Below are 14,401 nucleotides of genomic sequence, written 5' to 3' on the forward strand. Positions count from 1 at the left end.
ATGAAGACACACAAACATAGACAAAAACGATAAACGGGCCCGAGAAAATTCCACCAAAGACAAAATCCGCAAAAAGACACATCTTCACGCGCCAAACGACGATGCTAGGCGTACTAGCAATGAAAGAAACAACGGAAAAGGAATACGGAAAACAAGAAATCCTTGCTAGCTAGCGATAAAAAACAACGATGCCAGAGTTCAATGGTTCGACACGAAAGATGGGTATCCATGTTCATGCTTGCACAAGCGCAAGTTCAAACGGAGGACCCATTTGATCCCCGCCATTCCGAGTCCCGGTAAAACGAAAGAATGCAATGTCCTTCATCTTCGGCTTCCCGGTGTCACGGTAATGGCGAATCACTGGTCATGACATCCACCACAATCTTGTTTGGAATGCAATGTCCAAAGGCTGGCAATTCCCTTAGAACAAGTTCAGATGATTGCTCGGTAACTCATAGTTGGGCTCGAGAGCATTATGCATTGCCAAAAATTCTCAAACAGTTGCTCTTTGGAGAGCATAGTACGATGAAATTTGTAAGGTGTGTTTGAAAGAGGGAGGGGAGTATTGTTTATCATTGGCTTCTATGGTAGAACCCATCGGGGAGGCCATAGAGGTGGTGGTTTACATTGTGGTGGATGTCAGCGGTTCGAGTCCACTTATTTTCAGTCCGTCAAGTTAGCGGATACTACGATAGCGATTTCATCGAGTTTTGCCTATTGAGCTGTATTGATATATGATTTCACATTCACGGACATTAATAAGATCGATCCAACGAATTGCTACCACAGTTGCAAAAATGCGAAACCTCGTGCTCTTTTTACCGAGAGAAAAAGTCGGTGCATAACATATCGCTATTATATTCACTTATTTGTCTTCTTGCTAAGAATAAAAAGTATTATGTTTTATCATAAATTTTGCAGATAAATAGTTTGCTGCCATACGCACATGACATATGTGTTTTCAAAATTTTGTGGAACATCTAAAAAGTATGGTTTTTTTATTTAATTACTGTAAACTAAACGGTGCAAATGGACTCGAGAGCACAAAATCCACTTCGGATAGTTGTCTATCTTCAAATAAAAATTACACATACACAGATATTTTCTTTCAGGGATGTATTCATGTTCGCTGAAGCAATGAATCAGACTTTTGGACTTTTTCTTCAGATTTTCTTTTAGTAAAGATGTCCCAACTTTTATAGTTTCCTAAAAACAAAAAGGCTATTCATTTGGTAAGCAGGGGGAATGTGTTTGTGAATTCTTCAAGTCATCTTGGAATAAAAAATGCCCCGGCCTTCATTTTTTCCCCCCAAAAAAAGAAAACCTAGTCTCCTCAGCAAGACCTCTCCATGTTGGATGCTTGGGTCCATCCGCCCCAATCCCAGCAAAAATAATTAACTTCCCAATTAAGCTAACTAAAAACGTGCCCTGGCAAATCAGGACATAGGGATAACCTCCTTCCACATGCCTTCCCGTGAAAGGGACAAAGGGAAGATTGTAACGTCGTTCATCTTGGTTTTTCGGTGTTTGTAAAATGGCGCTTCACTGGTCGGATCGTCAACAAGGAAATCTTTTCTCAAAGGATAGGAATTCATCTAGAACAACGTTTGATGATTGTTCAGTAACTCATAGTTGGGCTCGAGGAGCATGTACATGATCCCCGCTTAAATAAACCATACTCTGCATCGCCGCAAATTCTCAAAATAAATCGCTACTAGTGTTGCAACAAAAAAAAAAATGCAAAACCTCATGTTCTTTTGACCAAGTGAAAAAGAAAAGAAAGTGCGTAACTGGTTTTTCAGGGTGAAAACCTAAATCCTGACCTTGAGTGGTTGGATTCGGTGACGACGGCGATTGATCGTCGCTCCCTTCCTGAAGGCGTTGCTGTTGAAGAACCTCGCCATTCATGTGGTGTCATGAGATGGTTGGTGCGGATATGATCATTAATGTAGTTTGCTGATTGGATCTGATCGCTTTGTATTTTTCTCCTCGCTTATGCATAGCTTTGGTCTTATACGACTTTGCTATTTGCTGGCAGGTTTTTGTGTGCGTGCGTTAGTGTTGGCTGTGTGCATCCTAGTTATGCAGAGGCCGGGTGTGCTCATTGTATTTGTATCCTCTTGATGCTCCATTTTGAGCCAATAAAATTCACCCTTTGTCGGAAAAAAAATTGTCTTCTTGTAAAGAATAGAAAAGTAGTGCCTCTTATATACATGAGGTCCTCTGCAAGTGTGTTCAAATTTGAACTTGAAAAACGTCTTGTATTCAGTTACGAAGGTAGTAGCATATTCCATCATACATTTTGCAGACATATCTAAAAAAATATGTGGATTAGTTACGAACGTGGATGCCCTGACATATATATATATTTTCTGGAACATCTAAAAAATATGACTTTTATTATTGTAAACTAAATGGTGAAAATGAGGCCGAGAGCAGAAAATCCACTTTGGAGAATTATCTAACTATCTACAAATCAAAAATATTCATTTGCTGAGCAAGGGAAATGTGTTTGTGAATTGTTCACTTTCCCAAAAAAAAAAAAAAAAAGCTACTCTCTTCAGCAAGACCTCTGCGTGTCCGCCCAAATCACAGGCAAAAACAATTAACTTCCCTATTAAGCTAACTAAAAACGTGTCTTCCACATGCATAGGGATAACCTCCTCCTTCCACATGCCTTCCTGTGAAAGGGACAAAGCCAAAGAGTGATTAAGAAACGGATAACCATCCAGGCTGGACAACACCACACCAAGGATTAGGCACCGTGGTACCGCCACTCGGAGGGAGGACGGAGGAGTTAAAGTCAAGGCTGGCGCGCTACCGCCTGCCGGAGCCGGCCGTCGGCGGCGACGCCGAGTGACCCAACACAACCGCGCGTCCCTGCCGGAGCGCCGCCGGCTGCGTTTTCCAGCTGGATGGAAAATTTTCATCAATTCCAAAACAAAAAAATAGTACTCCCTCTGTCACGGACGCACGCACACACTGGAAGATGCCGGCGATCTTTTGCGGATGCCCCAACAAAGCTTTAGACGTGATCTACGCGTGGTTAATCTAATCGGTAGAGGTGACAGTGATTGAGATCAAGACAAGAGTGCTCTGGCGGGCTGGCTGGTTCCTTGGTCAGAGGAACTGATCCAACCAATTACGAATCTAAGAATCTACTACTATATATCAACCAACCAATTAAGAATCTATGTACTATGTCAACCAACCAATTAAGAATCTGTCCCATATCTTATTTTCTTTTTCTTTCAAAGAATACACCGCGTGCGGAGGGGTATCAAATTCACACAAGAAGAAGAGCCGAGACACAACGGGCGTGTTTGGTTGCCGTCAGCTACGGTACCTGTGTTGCGTACCCTTCTCCATTCAGCCCGGCTCTGAAAAAGCAGCTTCATATGCGACATCTGCAAGTTGTTTGGTTGCCTGCAAATGGACTTTCTGCATTAGGGGATCAACTTTGGCACGTTGTTTGGTTGCCCGCATTGTCTCGGCGCATACAACTACACGCTGTTTGGTTGCCTGCTTGGGGTATGATTAAAAGCTAGCACTTGCATTTAGCACACAGGGTTAAGAGCTAGCAGAGGAAGGGGGAGAAGAAATGCAATGTGCGCCGGACCATGGCGACTACAGCCGGACCATGGCCACACTGAATCAACGCACCCTCAACTCTTAGTGCCGAAGAGAATCGGCAAGTCTTCAGCAGGAACCATACAGATCCGACGAAGACGTCATCCAAGAGGTGTAGGTGACGAAGTACATCGTGTCCCATAGGCACATGCCTGTCACAACAACCAAAGCAAGACATCAGCCAAGCCTCGCCGCTAAAGCTGATTGAGGTATCCAACTCCAGCTTCCTCTAAGGTAGACTCCATGAGCACCTAGGCAGCGCCTCCAAGCAGAGGATGACACCATGCAGCTGCCACTACATGGGCTTAGGAATCAAACCTAGCATTCCCCCGGGTGCACGGGGAGGGAAGTGACATGGCCATGACAACGCCTCCATGGAGGAGAAGGCGCCAACAAGCGCCATCGTTGTTTGCATCAGCAGGGCAACAAACCGGGATTTCTCTTCGGCCAAGTGCACACAGTAGGGAACACCTCCGTACCGGTTACGCCAGCCACGCTGTCGTGCGATGGGAAACCATGCCGCCTTCGACGCCTCGGAGCCGCTCCGCCCCCAAATGACTCGATACGCTACTCCACAAAACCAACGAAGCACCTCGCTGCCACCTTCCCCAGAGCCAACGTGGATTTCGCCGTCGGCTTCTCAAGTGGCGGCGAGATGAGAGGGAAGGAGGAGTGGAGGGTGGCGGTGCGATGTAGGGTTCCTGTGTCAACGGAGGAGGGACGACACAAGTGGAGGGGGAGGGAGTTGTCTAAAACCACTAATAACAGTCTATTGGTCAATTGTCTATATCTACACGGTGTATATGATCGACAAGTACATGTGTATCAGGTAAGGACCACGAATGGTGTTAACAACCACTAATCAGGCCGCGCGGCCGGCGCCATGCCTGCCTGCTTGTTTGCTTGTTTGCTTTGTTAACAGCAGCTAGCGCCTAGGTCTACGGGTTGCTGCATCCAACTTTCAAAAGCTAGCTCCGGTAGTATATGTTTGTATGTTTTTGCTGCCATGCTCCAGTTGGTTCTGCAACTTGCAGCTGATATATACTAGTATCATCATCTTGGTTTGCTCACCCATCCCTCGTATCCTCCATATGGTCCTGCTTATCTCATCTTCAAATCTTTCTTTTTTCCTTGACAGCTATATCTGATCCTTAAACCGATTGTGCTGGCCGCAACTGGCTCTACTGTTTACGGCCTCTTTGGTTCAATAGAATTTCATAGAAATTTGCAGAGGATATAGTTACTTCGGATTTTTCAGAAACATGCTTTTCACCGCCAAAGAATGTATAATAAATGATTGAGTAGGTGTGGTAGATGATCGGTCCGAGCTAGAAATTCCTTTTTTTACCACAAAACTTGCTTTTCATTACTGAAAGTTGATATTCGGAAGTACTCGTCGGAATATGATCATGCAGGATCTTGGTTGAAAGACTGGCCGAGGGGAACACACCAGTAAAAAAACGGATTTTAATTTGCACGTTCGGTTTGAAAGCAATGCATTTCCTAATGCTTGAAACATTTTTGCGACATCTATTTCGGCTTATATAATTTGTTGTTGATTTTGATTTTTGTTTCAGTTTGCGTGAGCCCACAAATGAAAAAAAACATATGAATGCTCACTAGATGCATCCTCTTAATTTAACTGTATGAGTTAGTAACAGTAATTGAGACAAGGCAAAGCATAGTGTTCTAAGGCCTTTCCTAGTGCTTCATGGTCTACATGTGCTAAGAAGGACTATTAGCTACAATTAAATGAAGAAATGTATGAGAGTTTGGCAATTAAATGAAGAAATGTTAGCTACAAGAAGCTAAACATCTATGCATTGAGGAGTTTAGCACTTCGCACATCGTCTAAGCATCTTTGTACCGGAAAAAATAGCAGCCTAGCTGGCTGACTGGCTCTCACCTCAACCGACCGATTCCTTGATAAGAGGAATTAGTTAATCAATTAAGAATCTATCTACTATATTAACTAACTAATCGAGAATCCGTCTATAATATGTACACATATATGATGTAGCATAGTAATCAAGAAGATGAGAGAGTACTTATTGGTTACCCCAGAAATAAATGATGTCAAGCACATGAACCTAGACAAAGAAAACTACGCATAAGAGTTTGGCAATTAAATGAAGAAATGTTAGCTACAAGAAGCTAAACATCTATGCATTGAGGAGTTTAGCACTTCGCACATTGTCTAAACATCTTTGTATTAGAAACAATAGGAGCCTAGCTGGCTGACTGGCTCCTCACCTCAACTGACCGATTCCTTGATAAGAGGAATTAATTAACCAATTAAGAATCTATCTACTATATTAACTATACACATATATGATCGACAAGTATGTGTATCAGGTAATGCCATACACGTGGTTATCGGCTTGCTTAGTTACTTAATGGAGTAATAACCTAGGGTTTTTAGGTATTGCTGCATCCAGCATTCAAACGCTGGCACCACTTGCATATGATCCATGCCGTTTTGCAACTTGCAAGAATATCATCTTGGTTTCCTCACCTCTCTCTTGTATCGACATGTCTTGGTTATCTGATATACATATTTCGAACTGGTTGCTCTGGTCCCACTAGCTGGAGGATTTACCACCACACCTTCTAGTAACATGCTGCTACCAATCTCGATCGACCGAACCAGATCTCAATTGATCTCTGTATGGGATGTTGTCAAACCATGATGAAACTGGCTGGAGGATTTAGATATATACATACATCATTTTGATGGTGTCAATCCAAATAACTTCCGTTTCGTCAACATTTTCAAAGTAGTTCCAACTTATACTAATTGTTTTCTATCACATGCACACATCCAAAAGGGAAAAAATATACATCTTTTAGGGGATGTATCTCAAGCTATTGAAGCCAGCCTTATGTTGAGAACGTTAGATGTGTGCATTTGGTAGAAAATAAGTTGGACAAAAAATAAACCTAGACATTCGCCGTGACCCCCTAAAAGTGTTGGAAATATGCCCTAGAGGCAATAATAAAAGGATTATTATTATATTTCCTTGTTCTTGATGATTGTCTTTTATTCATGCTATAATTGTATTATCTGGAAATCGTAATACACGTGTGAATACATAGACCACAATATGTCCCTAGTGAGCCTCTAGTTGACTAGCTCGTTGATTAACAGATAGTCATGGTTTCCTGACTATGGACATTAGATGTCGTTGATAACGGGATCACATCATTAGGAGAATGATGTGATGGACAAGACCTAATCCTAAGCATAGCACAAGATCGTGTAGTTCGTTTGCTAGAGCCTTTCCAATGTCAAGTATCTTTTCCTTAGACCATGAGATCGTGTAACTCCCGGATACCGTAGGAGTGCTTTGGGTGTACCAAACGTCACAACGTAACTGGGTGACTATAAAGGTGCACTACATGTATCTCCGAAAGTGTCTGTTGGGTTGACATGGATCGAGACTGAGATTTGTCACTCCGTATAACGGAGGGGTATCTCTGGGCCCACTCGGTAATGCATCATCATAATGAGCTCAAAGTGACCAAGTGTCTGGTCACGGGATCATGCATTACGGTACGAGTAAAGTGACTTGCCGGTAACGAGATTGAACGAGGTATTGGGATACCGACGATCGAATCTCGGGCAAGTAAAATACCGATTGACAAAGGGAATTGTATACGGGGTTGCTTGAATCATCGACATCGTGGTTCATCCGATGAGATCATCGAGGAGCATGTGGGAGCCAACATGGGTATCCAGATCTCGCTGTTGGTTATTGACCGGAGAGCCGTCTCGGTCATGTCTACGTGTCTCCCGAACCCGTAGGGTCTACACACTTAAGGTTCGGTGACGCTAGGGTTGTAGAGATATGAGTATGCAGCAAACCGAAAGTTGTTCGGAGTCCCGGATGAGATCCCGGACGTCACGAGGAGTTCCAGAATGGTCCGGAGGTAAAGAATTATATATAGGAAGTGCAATTTCGGTCATCGGGAGAGTTTTGGGGGTCACCGGTATTGTACTGGGACCACCGGAAGGGTCCCGGGGGTCCACCGGGTGGGGCCACCTATCCCGGAGGGCCCCGTGGGCTGAAGTGGGGAGGGGACTAGCCCCTGGTGGGCTGGTGCGCCCCCCCTTGGCCCCCCTGCGCCTAGGGTTGGAAACCCTAGGGTAGGGGGGCGCCTCCACTTGCCTTGGGGGGCACTCCACCCCCCTGGCCGCCGCCCCCTTGGGAGATCCCATCTCCAGGGCCGGCACCCCCCCAGGGGGCCTATATAAAGGAGGGGGGAGGGAGGGCAGCCGCACCCTGAAGTCTTGGCGCCTCCCTCTCCCCTTGCTACACCTCCTCCTCCCGTAGTCGCTTGGCGAAGCCCGGCCGGAACTCTGCTGCATCCACCACCACGCCGTCGTGCCGCTGGATCTTCATCAACCTCTCCTTCCCCCTTGCTGGATCAAGAAGGAGGAGACGTCACGCTGACCGTACGTGTGTTGAACGCGGAGGTGCCGTCCGTTCGGCGCTAGGATCTCCGGTGATTTGGATCACGACGAGTACGACCCCCTCAACCCCGTTCTCTTGAACGCTTCCGCTCGCGATCTACAAGGGTATGTAGATGCACTCCCCTCTCTCGTTGCTAGATGAACTCACAGATTGATCCTGGTGAACATCGGGAATTTTTTATTTTATGCAACGTTCCCCACAGTGGCATCATGAGCTAGGTCTATGCGTAGTTCTCTATTGCACGAGTAGAACACAAATCTGTTGTGGGCGTAGATGTTGTCAACTTTCTTGCCGCTACTAGTCTTATTTTGCTTCAGCGGTATTGTGGGATGAAGCGGCCCGGACCGACCTTACACGTACGCTTACGTGAGACAGGTTCCACCGACTGACATGCACTAGTTGCATAAGGTGGCTAGCGGGTGTCTCTCTCTCTCTCACTTTAGTTGGAGCGGATTCGATGAAAAGGGTCCTTATGAAGGGTAAATAGAAGTTGACAAATCACGTTGTGGCTTTTTCGTAGGTAAGAAAACGTTCTTGCTAGAACCTTATTGCAGCCACGTAAAAGATGCAACAACAATTAGAGGACGTCTAACTTGTTTTTGCAGCAATTGCCTTGTGATGTGATATGGCCAAAAGTTGTGAGGAATGATATATTGTGATGTATGAGATTATGTTCTTGTAATAGGAATCATGACTTGCATGTCGATGAGTATGACAACCGGCAGGAGCCATAGGAGTTGTCTTAATTATTGTATGACCTGCGTGTCAATGATTTAACGCCATGTAATTAATTTACTTTATTGCTAAACCGTTAGCCATAGTAGTAGAAGTAATAGTTGGCGAGAAACTTCATGGAGACACGATGATGGAGATCATGATGATGGAGATCATGGTGTCATGTCGGTGACGAAGATGATCATGGAGCCCCGAAGATGGAGATCAAAGGAGCTATATGATATTGGCCATATCATGTCACTACTATTTAATTGCATGTGATGTTTATTATGTTTATGCATCTTGTTTACTTAGAACGAAGGTAGTAAATAAGATGATCCCTCATAATAATTTCAAGAAAGTGTCCCCCCTAATTGTGCACCGTGCTAAAGTTCGTCGTTTCGAAGCACCACGTGATGATCGGGTGTGATAGATTCCTATGTTCACATACAACGGGTGTAAGACAGATTTACACATGCAAAACACTTAGGTTAACTTGACGAGCCTAGCATGTACAGACATGGCCTCGGAACACAGAGACCGAAAGGTCGAACATGAGTCATATGGAAGATACGATCAACATGGAGATGTTCACCGATGATGACTAGTCTGTCTCACGTGATGATCGGACACGGCCTAGTCGAGTCGGATCATGTAACACTTAGATGACTAGAGGGATGTCAAATCTGAGTGGGAGTTCATTAAATAATTTGATTAGATGAACTTAATTATCATGAACTTAGTCTAAAATCTTTGCAAAAATGTCCTGTAGATCAAATGGCCAACGCTCATGTCAACATGAACTTCAACGTGTTCCTAGAGAAAACTAAGCTGAAAAATGATGGCAGCAACTATACGGACTGGGTCCGGAACCTGAGGATCATCCTCATAGCTGCCAAGAAAGCATATGTCCTAGAAGGACCGCTAGGTGATGCACCCATCCCAGAGAACCAAGACGTCATGAACGATTGGCAGTCACGTGCTGATGATTACTCCCTCGTTCAGTGCGGCATGCTTTACAGCTTAGAACCGGGGATCCAAAAGCGTTTTGAGCAACACGGAGCATATGAGATGTTCGAGGAGCTGAAAATGGTTTCCCAAGCTCATGCCCGGGTCGAGAGATATGAAGTCTCCGACAAGTTCTATAGTTGTAAGATGGAAGAAAATAGTTCTGTCAGCGAGCACATACTCAAAATGTCTGGGTTGCACAACCGCCTGTCCCAGCTGGACATTAACCTCCCGGATGAGGCGGTCATTGACAGAATCCTTCAGTCGCTCCCACCGAGCTACAAGAGCTTTGTGATGAACTACAATATGTAGGGGATGGTGAAAATTGTTCCTGAAGTATTTTCAATGCTGAAGTCAGCAGAGGTAGAAATCAAGAAGGAACATCAAGTGTTGATGGTCAATAAAACCACTAAGTTCAAGAAGGGCAAGGGTAAGAAGAACTTCAAAAAGGACGGCAAGGATGTTGCCGCACCCGGTAAGCCAGTTGCCGGGAACAAGTCAAAGAATGGACCCAAGCCTGAGACTGGGTGCTTTTATTGCAAAGGGAAGGGTCACTGGAAGCGGAACTGCCCCAAATACTTAGCGGACAAGAAGGCCGGCAACACTAAAGGTATATGTGATATACATGTAATTGATGTGTACCTTACCAGTACTCGTAGTAACTCCTGGGTATTTAATACCGATGCCCTTGCTCATATTTGTAACTCACAGCAAGAGCTGCGGAATAAGCGGAGACTGGCGAAGGACGAGGTGACGATGCGCGTCGGGAATGGTTCCAAGGTCAATGTGATCGCCGTCGGCACGCTGCCTCTACATTTACCCACGGGATTAGTTTTAAACATCAATAATTGTTATTTAGTGCCAAGTTTGAGCATGAACATTGTATCTGGATCTCGTTTAATACGAGATGGCTACTCACTTAAATCTGAGAATAATGGTTGTTCTATTTATATGAGAGATATGTTTTATGGTCATGCCCCGATGGTCAATGTTTTATTCTTAATGAATCTCGAACGTAATGTTACACATATTCATAGTGTGAATACCAAAAGATGTAAAGTTGATAACGATAGTCCCACATACTTGTGGCACTGCCGCCTTGGTCACATTGGTGTCAAGCGCATGAAGAAGCTCCATGTTGATGGACTTTTAGAGTCTCTCGATTATGAATCATTTGACACATGCGAACCATGCCTCATGGGTAAAATGACCAAGACTCCGTTCTCTGGAACAATGGAGCGAGCAACCAACTTATTGGAAAACATACATACTGACGTGTGTGGTCCAATGAGCGTTGAGGCTCGCGGAGGATATCGTTATGTTCTCACTCTCACTGATGACTTGAGTAGATATGGGTATGTCTACTTGATGAAACACAAGTCTGAGACCTTTGAAAAGTTTAAGGAATTTCAGAATGAGGTAGAGAATCAACCTGACCGAAAGATAAAGTTCTTACGATCAGATCGTGGAGGAGAATATTTAAGTCACGAATTTGGTACGCACTTAAGGAAATGTGGAATCGTTTCACAACTCACGCCGCCTGGAACACCTCAGCGTAACAGTGTGTCCGAACGTCGTAGTCGCACTCTATTGGATATGGTGCGGTCTATGATGTCTCTTACCGATTTACCGCTATCATTTTGGGGATACGCTCTAGAGACAACTACATTCACTTTAAATAGGGCTCCGTCTAAATCCGTTGAGACGACACCGTATAAATTATGGTTTGGGAAGAAACCTAAGCTGTCGTTTATAAAAGTTTGGGAATGCGATGCTTATGTCAAGAAACTTCAACCTGAAAAGCTCGAACCCAAGTCGGAAAAATGTGTCTTCATAGGATACCCTAAGGAAACCATTGGGTATACCTTCTACTTAAGATCCGAGGGCAAGATCTTTGTTGCCAAGAACGGATCCTTTCTGGAAAAAGAGTTTCTCTCGAAAGGAGTAAGTGGGAGGAAAGTAGAACTCGATGAAGTACTACCTCTTGAACCGGAAAGTAGTGTAGCTCAGGAAAATGTTCCTATGGTGCCTACACCGACTGGAGAGGAAATTAATGATGATGATCAAGGTACTTCGGATCAAGTTGCTACTGAACTTCGTAGCTCCACAAGGACACGTTCCACACCAGAGTGGTATGGCAACCCTATCCTGGAAATCATGTTGTTAGACAACGATGAACCTTCGAACTATGAAGTCAACCTCTTTGTTGAGAACGTTAGATGCGCGCATGTGGTTGAAAACAATTTGGATTAAAAAAAACCTAGACATTCACCGCAACCCCCTAAAAGAAACCTAGGCACCCGCCGCTCAACCCACTCCCACCGTAGAGGCCATGGGTCCCCTCCTCATCCGCCTGTAGCTCCAGTGGCGAGAGGGTAGGGACCCTGGATATATGTTAAGACATTGTAGCTAGGCCTCTTAGGATTAGAAGTTGGTTCCCCGAGAATGCGACGCTGTGGTGGTGACCTGCGGATCAAGAATAAGATTTTCCTGACTCTACTAGTCCACCTTGTTGTCGACACACATGAGGGCGGGGGTTCGTCTGGCCACTGCTCTTCTCGAGTGGTTGATCTAATTGTCTCTTGGTGCTACACAAGTGGTCTCTCTCCCATCCAACCCATCGGTGAGCGATGATGTTTGACCAACTTTGGCGTCGTGGGGGATCTTGTGAGGTTAGATCTCCGTAGATCTGTCTGGCTGGATCTGAGGTGGTCGTTCATTCCTCTTGGCAAGATGGAGAAGAAAAACATAGAAACAAAATTTAGGAAATTGAAAGAAATGAAATAAGATAGCTGATTTTAGAAAAGCCAATAACATTATAGTCAATTCTTGAAAATATGGCAATTTATATTTGAGACAGTTAAAGAAACAATCATGACTTTACTAAATTCCATGATTTCCATTTTTTAACAATCCCCATGGTTTTTGAAAATAAATAATGACAATAATGTGCGACTCCCCTGGTAAATAATAATTGTCTCCCTGCAAAATAATAACATCTATGATTTTTATGTATTATAAAATCATGACATACTTTACTAGTTTTTATATAATGCTTATGCTTTCTCCTAAATTTGTTTTATTTCTGGTTTTTGTATCCCCCCACCCCTGTTTTACATTTTTGTTGTGAGTTGGCGCATCTGCTAAATTGCTGCCATGTCATAATAAAAACCGATTTCGGTGAAAGAGCGACAAAGTCTAGACGGCTTTGACACTTTTGGGACCAAGAACATTGGTTATCATAGTTAAGAGACTTTGACAATCGCTAAGGAACTATCTCTTCTTTTCACATTTGTAAATGGCGTCATACATTGGTGAACATGGGACATAGTTAGTTCCAAAATGATGTTATTCTGGCAATTTCCTGCCACATATAGAAACCGAACAAAGACACGGCTTATCAAAGAGAAGAGATAATCATGTGCACACCATGCGTGACGTGGATCAACTTGGAGTTGGAGAGCTTGATTAGTCAGACTTCTCATCTCTCTCTCTCTCTCTCTCTCTCTCTCTCTCTCTCTCTCTCTCTCTCTCAACCACCTATCAAAGCTGTTGCCATATATATTAGGTGGCTGGCTGGCCAAGTCCTGATCAATCTGCTAAAGTGTCATCGTGCATGTACCCCTAACTAACTAATCTTGTTAACGACGATGCGTCGTACTACCACCTTCATGGCTTAATATACCCAACTATCAATGGCAATTGATGGCTGATTTTGTCCATGGAATAGCTTTCGCCTCTGTGCTGCACTTTCTTGCTTAATTTGGAATGGCGTTTTTATTAGAACAAAAGTTGATAGGCTGGGTAAATGGCGAGGTTAGATTGGGCAAAGAGGATAGGATGAGTGTTCAGATCTCAAGATTTGGTGGGTGGATTAGTGTTCAGCACGAGAGGTACTTCAATGAATGGAAGTTGCTATATACGGAAGAAGCTATCATTGCAAATAAAGAGAGAAAGTTCACTGAAAGCAGCACGCAGAGGAACGGGCCAATAGGATGTGACAGTGAGGATGTATCCTCTTGTCAAAGGGTACAGCTGTGCCAATTCATTTGCCCGCGTTGGTCGGAGTTATCCATTTATCAGATCATTGAAAACCAATCACTGAAAAAAAATTAGAACACCAATCACTGGTTGGATTTTTTGAGAGAAAAAATAGATCAAAAAAATCACTGATTGGATGATCACATGATAGTTATACCTTGAGCTCAAAAAATAGCTCAAAAAAACACTGATTGGTGAGATCAGGGGCCACGGGCTTGATCTGGCAGCACAACATGGGAAATATGCTGAGAGCCCAGGCCCTCTTCTATGAAAGGGTAGCTAAACGAGAAACAAGAATGACGGGAGAACTTCAGCCTCCTCAGCGCGATTTGGCGTTCCCGCCCGTTGGATCGTTTGCTGGATTGGATTTGGGCCGTCGGATCTCGCCCTGGGATGCCTTCAGCCGTTGGATAAAAACGATCGACTGTAGATAGAAACAGTGTGGAAACGGCTGCCACCACACGCGTAAATCTCGTCTCCCGCCGGGGGCAGTTCGGGTATTTCGCCTCGGTGGCCTCAGGCGTGCCGGCGTT

This window comes from Triticum dicoccoides, chromosome 1B (genome assembly GCF_002162155.2).
Source record: "Triticum dicoccoides isolate Atlit2015 ecotype Zavitan chromosome 1B, WEW_v2.0, whole genome shotgun sequence".
NCBI classification, from domain to species: Eukaryota; Viridiplantae; Streptophyta; class Magnoliopsida; order Poales; family Poaceae; genus Triticum; species Triticum dicoccoides.